This window comes from Scardinius erythrophthalmus (assembly GCF_964197995.2).
Source record: "Scardinius erythrophthalmus genome assembly, chromosome: 10".
NCBI classification, from domain to species: domain Eukaryota; kingdom Metazoa; phylum Chordata; class Actinopteri; order Cypriniformes; family Leuciscidae; genus Scardinius; species Scardinius erythrophthalmus.
In genome coordinates, this window is record NC_138230.1 from 21,115,131 (window position 1) to 21,125,471 (window position 10,341).

Below are 10,341 nucleotides of genomic sequence, written 5' to 3' on the forward strand. Positions count from 1 at the left end.
GAGGTACTACTTATCGGTTCAAAAAACCTCCCACAAAACCTCTCACAATACAACTTTAACATAGTAGGATGTCCTGTTACATTATCCTCTACAGTAAAAGACCTGGGTGTTATATTAGATTGCAACCTGTCTTTTGAAAATCATATTTCATATGTTACAAGAACAGCCTTTTTCCACCTTAGAAACATTGCTAAGCTACATAACATGCTATCAGTTTCTGATGCAAAGTTAGTTTATGCATTCATGACCTCGAGACTAGATTACTGTAATGCTTTATTAGCTGGTTTTCCTGCATCCTCAATAAACAAGCTACAGTTAGTCCAAAATGCAGCTGCTAGAGTTCTTACTAGATCAAGAAAATATGATCATATAACACAGATTTTATCATCACTACATTGGTTACCTATAAAGTTCCGTATTAATTACAAGGTATTGCTACTGACTTATAAAGCTCTACGGCTCTATTTAACGGATCTTCTATCGCCCTATAATCCATCGCGCTCTTTAAGATCACTAAATTCGAGGCTTTTGGTCATACCTAGGATATCCAGATCCACCAAAGGAGGGAGAGCATTTTCACATTTAGCTCCAAAACTCTGGAATAGCCTTCCTGATACTGTTCGTTGCTCAGACTCACTCTCCCAGTTTAAAACTAGATTAAAGACGCATCTCTTCAGCCAGGCATTCATATAATATTCTTAATCTTACAGTTCAAACTACAATCCGGCCTCTAGTTCATAAACGCCAGAGGAGAACTGGCCCCCGACTGAGCCTGGGTTCTCCCAAGGTTTTTTTTTTTCTCCATTAGGTCACCTGATGGAGTTTCAGCTCACCATTAGGTCATCTGATGGAGTTTTTTCGGTTCCTTGCCACTGTTGCCTTTGGCTTGCTCAGTTGGGGATATTTTGGGAATATTTAATTTAATTTTATCAATCAATAAATTTCACTAGAAACAAACCTTTTTGTATTATTTTAATTTAATACTGTGAAGCTGCTTTGATACAATCTGTATTGTGAAAAGCGCTATACAAATATACTTGACTTGACTTTTAAAAAAAGTGGATCTTTTTAAAAAAAAGGGCATTTCGTCGAATTTTGGGAATAGCTGTAAGGCGATTTAGCAATTAGCTTGTCGTGACTGGGAGGTGGTTGGAATATGGTGAGACTGTAAAAACGATGGCAGAGTAATCTCTAAAATATTTCTAACACACCGAAGAATCGTTTCAGAAGGGTGATTTATAGCGGTTTAAAGTGGCAGGTCTGTGCTCCGAGTTAGTGCAGTGCAGTATATAGAATATACAAAGAAACCCTAGAACGTTTAAATACGCAGAGGATTGAACCCTTAGAACACATGTGTCAAACTCAAGGCCCGCGGGCCAAATCCGGCCCGCCACATTATTTTATGTGGCCCGCGAGAGCATATGGGTGTCTTAAAATTAGGGATGCAACAAAATTTAGGCTGCCGAAAATTTTCGGCCGAAAATAACATTTTCGGTTTTTGGCCGAAATATACTAAAAAGCCGCCGCGCCCCTCCGTGTTCGGCGATGGTTTGACTCTGGCTCAGCGTGTTTTATGACTTTGCGTGCGAGTCCGCTTCCGAAGATGCAGAACGATGCATATCATTCCGTTCCCCTCGGTTCCGCTGTGTGTGTGCGCTGTGCTCTCCGCTCCGTGTCCACAGCGCGTTCTACTCAATGTTCCGCAAGCGACCTCCGTGTGCGTGTGTGTGTGTGTGTGTGTGTGTGAGTGTTGCGAGTTCTGCTCACGCTCATTGGAAAGGCAAAGTCCGCTTAAAAAACGTGCCGACATGAAATTTCTCTGGACTTGTTTCTTTTTGCAATTGTAGCCTACTACTGTGCTGTAACATGGTGTATATCCGTGCTGGGCAACACTGGTAAAATTACACGAATCACGATCCTCTCGTTCACTGGTCCTCTCCCTGATCTGCTCATGCTCTGACAAAAATAGCTTTGTAGTACTATAGGCCTACACAAGGGCGTAGATTTGGTTTGAACATTGGGGGGGTTGAAAAATGATTCTGCATATTTTTCATGTGATCATGGTATAAATATTGGGGGGGTTGTAATGCAAAGATTTAAATATTGGGGGGGTTATCTCCCCCCTAACCCCCCCACAAACTACGCCCCTGGGCCTACTTTATTTTGACAATTGGTAAAAAAAAATCTGTTAAATCTGATTCTGCTGCATATAACTGATTAAAGAATAATATATTGATATTTTATATTATTTTAAAATAGGTCCCAGTATTAGCCTTTTCACCATTTGTATCACTCCGCTTGTCTGTGTTTGCGCCACTTGCATCATTAAGCCAGTAGGTGGCGACAAGTGACTGTCTTTAGGGGTGAACAATTGAACTTTAAACTGATTAGTTTTAAAAAGATTGCAGTGGTTTTTGATTGAAATGTAACATCTATGCAAAATAATCCTTGAAAGATTTCTCATTTAAGGCCATTCTCATTTGGAATATGTGATTGTGTATTGTCAACAATAAGCAGAAACATTCTGCATTTCCATTTTGTAGTGTGGATCATTCATTGCACCATTTATCTTCATTCTCATTTTTAAGAATCTGTTATCTTGACAAATAATTTATGCTACTGCCCACTGACATGCTTTTAAAGCTATTGTTATCCCCAAAAAATTTGGCCTTTAAACACCTTAAAATGCACATATGTAGGTCAGAGAAATCCAAAATTTATCAGGGGAGCATGCCCCCGAACCCCCCTAACTACCTCACATTTGAATACGCATGACTGTGTGGTAATGTGTGCTGGTGTGGCTAGTACAGTGCCAGGGCTGAATTTTTGAGCCAGTTTGCCCCTGCATATATACAATAATACAATATTATCTGTATCAAATCATTATTACCCAGTTTCGGGCTCATCCCCTGATGTTTTTAAAACCTAGAAACACCCCTGCAAATGCATATACAATATTTGTAACTTAAATAAGTAATAATCAAATAAAGAGACAATATATTAACATTTTAAAAGTCTTACAGTTACAACCGGCCCTTTGAGGGCAGCCATAATGCTGAAGTGGCCCTCAGTGAATAGGAGCTAGAATCATGTGCATTCTGATTTTGATAATGAAGCTGTTCAATGTTTAGAGGAGTAGACTGATCTGAGAGCAACTTAAATAAATAAATAAATAAATTGATCTGAGTTAACTAAAAACAAACAAACAAAGAAAAATACTGAAATTATTAGTTAACTTTCTTTTGACCCCCCTCCCCCTCCCCCTCCCCCTCCCTCTCCCTCTCCCCCTCCCCCTCCCTCTCCCTCTCCCTCTCCCTCTCCCTCTCTATTAGGTGAAAATGCTTAAAACAAGAATCTATCAATAGAACGATTTTCACAACTACGAAAAATTCACTTCTTTCATTTCACATTTAACTTCTAACAAGTGGCTTAGTTCAGTGTACAAACCCAACCGTTACACACCCACGCCAGTATAGGGGGAAGTGCCTCTGCTTTCAGGTGACCGATTGCAGTCCTGTCCTGACTTCCGTGTTGTGCTATTTACATACACCAAAGTCCTTCTGGATACACAGAACTTGCCTGGGAACCCGTCTTCTTTTAGTGGCTTTCAGGTAAATCGACGCTCGAGATAAATTGGTGTGTTTCAGCACAGGTATAATGGAGCCCTTAATGTTATAGACACGTTTTAGTGTCCTGATTTTCCTGATTGGCTGGAAAAAATGCATAAGTCTACGTAGAACCCAGTAGACCGTTCACTATCAGGAAGTCTTGGAAAAACAACCAACGACCAACAACAACAACCAACGACCTACACAGCTTCACATTCTCATGAAAAAGTAAGTGAAATACGTTACAGTTTCATGATGTTGTGGTTGTAATGCAAGGGTTTGGGGTTTAACCTTAAGCCCTTTCCCTCGTAGGGCTTTGTTATCTCCTTGGTTGTCTAAATACATCCATTGTTTATTTCACGAGTTCACATCTACATATAATTAATACAATAAGTTTATGCGTATTTGGCGTGCTGTCCGGGGGGAGGGCTCCGAGCTCGGAGTTAGGCCCGAACCCAAAGTACTCCCCCCAGTTGGTAAGAGTAGATGGAAATGGAAGTGTAGATGGAACTGGAAGTGAGGAGATGGGGTGGAGGAGGGATGCTGACAAACTTTCAATGAACAGAGACTGGTCTGCTGTGAATTTATACTCTGTCATTGAGTTGATTACTGATTAATCAACAGCTGTGCATGATTTGGTTAATTATCTGAACCTGCTCCTCCCGAACTTTGTTAAATAAAACCTCATTTAGATAAGCATGTAAACGATCAGGAACAATATAAACATAATGCCTCCACCACCTGCATGTATGTTGTTGTTTTTTTGCCATGTGCAAGAAACTTATCATAAATGAACTGACCAATATTCATATCTACTTTCTTTTTAGATGAGTCAACACCACACAGAAAACCAGCCGGTCGCCCAGAATTGGATGGGTCTATTGTGACGCAAGCTCGGCCTGAAGGTACAGTGGCTTTGAATTTTCCATTTCCAATTAAATACAATTTCATGACAAGGAACTTAAGAGTAACTTGACTTTTTTGTTGTTGTAAACAGCAGAACTCATCACACAGAGGGAGGTGGCTCAGCCATGGAGACGGAAATGAGAGGTAAGAAGACTTACATAAGTTGTTCACATATGCAAGTATATAATGTATAACAACTAAAACTAACACCATTAATTATTCCATAGCCGTGAGGGCATCCATTACCCGCATGGCACAGCGGATGGATGCATTTGAGGCAGAGTCCTGACGGGTGACCCGCAAATTTTGCTCAAACGTGTGAAAAATATCCAACTGTGTCGGATACGGGTGCGGGTCGGGTCGGACACAGGGGAAACACGGGTCTAAATACGGGTTTAAAACAATCACGTGCAAACGTAAAAAATATATGCATATTTTTAGGAACACATCTACAAAAATATGCCTGTATTTCAAGTTGATAAAATAATTTAAAATCCACATCAGTTTATTTGTGCCCACACTCCCAGGATCTATACCTACTTTCTTAAAAATTCATCATAACCACGCGAGCGATCTGCTTGCAGTCGTCGAGATGGATGCTGAGGAGTTGAAGAAAAGAATAGCTAGTGGAGATTATAAAGTTGTCGACAATACGTCATCAAAAACCAAGTCCAGTGTGTGGGAGAAATTTGGAGTTATCTGAAGAAAATATTGTGAAAGGCTTTGCTGCATGCATTTTCGTGTTGGATAGCCACAAATGTGGAACTTCATCGCCGAGGAAGCATGCACATATTAACTGTGGTAACAAACCACAAATTAAGCCTCAAATTGAAGCATATAACAAGTTGAACAAAATAATGTCTATTACATGTTCAGATGAAGAAAATACAACCAATGATAATTCATTTGATCCAGATTGGACAAATATAATAACTGAAGCTGAAAAGAAATATTCACAAGAACCAGTGAACCGCGGCAACTGTAACGCCGCCTCCTTACAAACCAATCTATCCAACTTTGTCTGAACAATATGCAAGTTCATCTATACCTCTGACACAGCCTCAAGCTTCAAGATCAAATGGAGATCCAGTTGACAAAATTTATATTGCATCTGTACAAACAGCTCCAATAATAACAAGATCTAAATCAGCCCAGCCAAACAGAGACATGCTGCGATGTACACCAGTATGTAATTATGGATCTGACTGGGGTGATGAGACAAGAGATGATGACATGATCACAGTTGATAAGATCGGTCCCGAATTTTCTTCACCTGCTGGTAAAAGGGAATAATTACAATCTGAAATGATGACAGAAGAGAGACCATTCACACCAGGAGAACGTCAAGCCATTCTCCCTCCTCTGAAGAGACAAGACCCAAACACAGAGTTTTGGAGAGAATTAGACTCTCTGGTTGAAGCACACAAAAGTGGAATGCTTATGAGAGATGGGCTCTCTGTGCTAAGAAACAACCTGACAGAGATGATGTACAGTTCACTGACACACTTGTGGATGGCTTTAGCTCAAAATACCAACAAGCCTTATCACTTGGAGTCAACCCAGGTATGACATTTGACCAAATTATGCAATGGGCTGGCCACTTAGAGATGGCTATGAGATCAAACAAGGAAGAAGGAAACAAGCCATATCAAAAAGGAGTGGCGACAGCTCAATACAACATGGACACAAAGAAGATGATGATTTATTATGCATCCGCAATAGGAATCAGCGGCCCCCTGTATTAGTAAGAAAAGAGACAATCGCCTTTTCATCAATGCATTAATAGGGGGCCACCCATGTGACATTTTGGTTGACACAGGAGCAGCGATTTCAATAACAGATCTGAACCTACCTACAACAAGTCAAGTCATCATCATTTATATAGCGCTTTTAACAATGCAGATTGTTTCAAAGCAGCTTTACAGAGATAAACGTATAATTTATGGTAACAGAGATTGTTTTGGCTTTATAGCGGTTCTTTAGTAAAGTTATTTTCCAGCTAAGGTTAGTTATGATTGATTCGCTTCCGTCGCAACAATCATTTGTTATTAAATTAGGGGCCGCTAAGACGACACTTCTCTCTACACAGACTTTAAACGCAGACCTGTGAGAAACGCTGATGGCGTTCACATGCGCATTAAGAATTGGTTCTATAGTTATGTGCGTTTGAATATATGTGCGCAGGTTTGGAATTCCCTACAAACCAAGCCTAAACAAAGTACTGGTGTTTCCTTATAATTTTTGATACAGAATTTTATTTTATTTTATCAATTCGGGGTAGAAACGTGAATTGAGTTTCCCGACAACGCTTTATCTGTAGAGTGGTAAAGGGATCCTCCATAGGGAGAGACTCGTTGGCACTTCAGCACTGCATTGTCATCGGGTCCAGGCGAAGGTCCTTCATCAGATCTGGATACGGCCTGGATCCGGCAGGCTGCAGGAAAACCTCGGGATAATCAAAGACACTAAAATTAGCGTAGATGCCATTCTTCTTATGATGTAACGAGTACATCAGGATTTATGGGAAGTGTTCCCGGTTCCAGCTGACCTAATCTATGCAGCCTAACATTGAATTATAGAAGTCTATAATGTATTATGTGAAAGCTAGGTCAAAGAGATGTGTTTTTAGTCTAGCTTTGAACTGACAGAGTGTGTCTGCTTCCCGGACAATGGTAGGAAGGCTGTTCCAAAGTTTTGGTGCTAAATAGGAGAAGGATCTAGCGCCAGCAGTCGATTTTGATATTCTAGGTATTATCAACTGGCCGGAATTTTGAGATTGCAATAGACGTGAAGGACTATAATGCGTTAAGAGCTCGCTCAAGTACTGCGGAGCTAAACCATTTAGTGCTTTGTACGTGATCAGCAATATTTTAAAATTGATGCAATGTTTAATAGGGAGCCAGTGCAGTTTTGACTGAACCGGGCTATCTCCTATAGCAACGAACGAATCAAATTTTTCCTCCGGGAGACTGCAATGCACTGCCTGATGCGATACTGTAGTAGACGGTTGCATAGTTATAATTTTCTCCCTGATATTATCAATCTTATAAGTGAAGAAGTTCATAAAGTCATCACTGCTGTGTTGCTTGGAAACTTCGGTGCTTTTTACTCTGTACATGCTACCCTTGGGAGATATCATTAGGAAGCATGGTATTAGTTTTCACTGTTATGCTGATGATACTCAGCTCTATATTTCTTTACGCTCTGACGAAACTTACCGATTCAATAAATTAACGGAATGTATAGGTGATATAAAATATTGGATGACTAGTAATTTCCTACTACTTAATTCTGAAAAAACAGAGATTCTAATTATTGGACAAAAAAACTTCCTCACGTAATAACCTAGAATACTGTCTAACACTTGATGGCTGCTCTGTCAAGTCTTTGTCGTCGTTTAGGATCCTGGGTGTGCTCTTTGATACCAATCTTTCATTTGAAAGTCACGTGTCTAGTATCTGTAAAACCGCATTTTTCCATATTAAAATATATCTAAATTACGCCATATGCTCTCATTGACAAATGCGGAACAATTAGTTCATGCGTTCATGACCTCAAGGCTAGAATATTGTAATGCTCTACTGGGTGGTTGCCCTGCATGCTTAATAAACAAACTACAGCTGGTCCAAAACGCAGCAGCTCGAGTTCTTACCAGAACCAGGTAGTATGATCATATTAGCCCGGTTCTGTCAAAACTGCACTGGCTCCCTATTAAACATCGCATCAATTTTAAAATATTGCTGATCACGTACAAAGCACTAAATGGTTTAGCTCCGCAGTACTTGAGCGAGCTCTTAACGCATTATAGTCCTTCACGTATGGCCATGAAAGTATGGCCATATTAGCCCTGTTCTGTCAGCGCTGCATTGGATCCCTATTAAACATTGTATAAATTTTTAATGTTTCAGAAACATCATACTAATCTTTAAATAACATTCTAGTAACATTCAGGAAACTGGACATTTTTCACTGCATGAAAAGACTCAAATCCGGCAAAATACGGGCATGGTAAACTCCTGTGTAATTTGATGTTTGCCGGATGTATGTGGGAAAAAGCGGATCAGAGTAACATGGAACAGTATATTTCCAGATAAACCCGGAAACCTCACATATGTGGACATATACAGGAATCCGTGAAATTTCACGGACATATACAGCTGAAACACTGCTGGGTGTGAGAGGACTGACAACTGTTAGGTGTGAAGACCTTTCATGTGTTAATGACTGACACTAACACAGTGCTGGCTGTTCTCAGAGGGAGGGGTGGCCAGGGAGGACTTCAGGATTGAATTATCTCTGGACTACTAGGTTAGGCTACAGCAAACAAGCTTTTTGTACAGAAAAATACATAAATTCTTAAGGCCCTGAAACACAAAACCGACGTCAAAGAACTAGCAATCACTAAAGCCGACTCTAGGGTTGACTCACGGCGCCTGTGTCAGGGCCTTAAAACCACTGAATGAAAAAAAGTCTCTTAATCAAATATTTTTTATAAAAACAGGACAAAATAAACACCCAGTCTAAACATATACGTTCACAAAAACGTCTGAATATTTAATGAAATAAAAAAAAGAAATTTAATTAGTGCTGGAAAAAAATTAATCGCGATTTATCCAAAATAAAAGTTTGTGTTTGCATAATATATGTGTGTGTACTGTGTATAATTATTTTGTATGTATAAATACACACATATGCATGTATTTATTTAAGAAATATTTGCATGTATATACTGTATATACATTTATACATAATTTATATTATATATAAATATAAATAATTTATATATAAATAAATAAAAATCTTAAATATATACATGCATATGTGTGTATTTATATATACAAAATAATTATACACAGTACACACACATATATTATGCAAACACAAACTTTTATTTTGGATGCGATTAATCGCGATTAATTTTTTTCCAGCAATAAATTTAATGGAACAAATAAAGAAAAATGAACCAAACATTTCAGAATATCTCAAATTTTATTGTGAAGTTTTACAAATTGCAGACAACAACATTTGTCACCTTTTTCACAATTGGCTTTTAGCTTGCTTAGTTGGGGACATTTCATTTAATATTCAACAATATTATTGATCTGCCTGCGTTGACACTATTATATGAGATCTGAACTGAGCTGGACGATGACATCACGTTTTTCTCCAAAGTGGCTATATACACATTTAAATGTATTTATTTATTTATACAACAAAATGAATCACCACTGAACTGACTTAAGCTGGACTGTGAAGCTATTTTCTTCTGGAAACAAACTTTCTTGCATTATTTTCCTGTTATCTCTGTAAAGCTACTTTGAAACGATCTGTATTGTAAAAAGCGCTGTATAAATAAAGGTGACTTGATATTTATTAAAAAGGTAGAAGGAACCTGAGCTTTTCTACTCCACTGAATTGAAGACCGAGGTCACTACAGTTAAAATCTCTTGCTGAGTTAATCCACCTTTAAACTATTAATGTCTATGAACAGGCTGGTTTACTCACTATTTTAAAGTGTACTGTCGATCACGTGATATGACGTCATGACGTGCAGCTGACGTTCCCTGAAAAATCTATCCAAGATGGCTACCCTCTCGAGTGACGTGGTATCAAGAATGAAACAACTTGTAAGTAAACCAAAACACTTCTAAACTACTTTGCTTGTTGTAATATTGTAAGAATATCATATTACACGTGATATTTGACTGTTAGACGAGGCTATTTTTAAGTTGCAAGCGCGGTACCGCGGGCGCGATTGCCGTCAGTCCGCCTGCTAGTTACAGAATATCCTGTGTAACGTTACTGTTAATGTCGTGGCAGGGAAATA

The 10,341-nt window shown here is 39.0% G+C and overlaps 1 long non-coding RNA gene across 2 annotated transcripts; it reads left to right on the plus strand.

The window, feature by feature from the left end:
- Positions 1 to 3,594: 3,594 nt before the first annotated feature.
- Positions 3,595 to 6,989, plus strand: LOC308697393. 2 transcript variants are annotated; one of them, XR_014030932.1, is made up of 4 exons: positions 3,595 to 3,836; positions 4,436 to 4,513; positions 4,606 to 4,658; positions 4,742 to 6,989. It is a non-coding gene; the product is annotated as an uncharacterized lncRNA (long non-coding RNA). The 2 variants fall into 2 exon arrangements; XR_014030931.1 differs by having other exon boundaries at positions 4,606 to 6,989.
- The last annotated feature ends 3,352 nt before the right edge of the window (positions 6,990 to 10,341 follow it).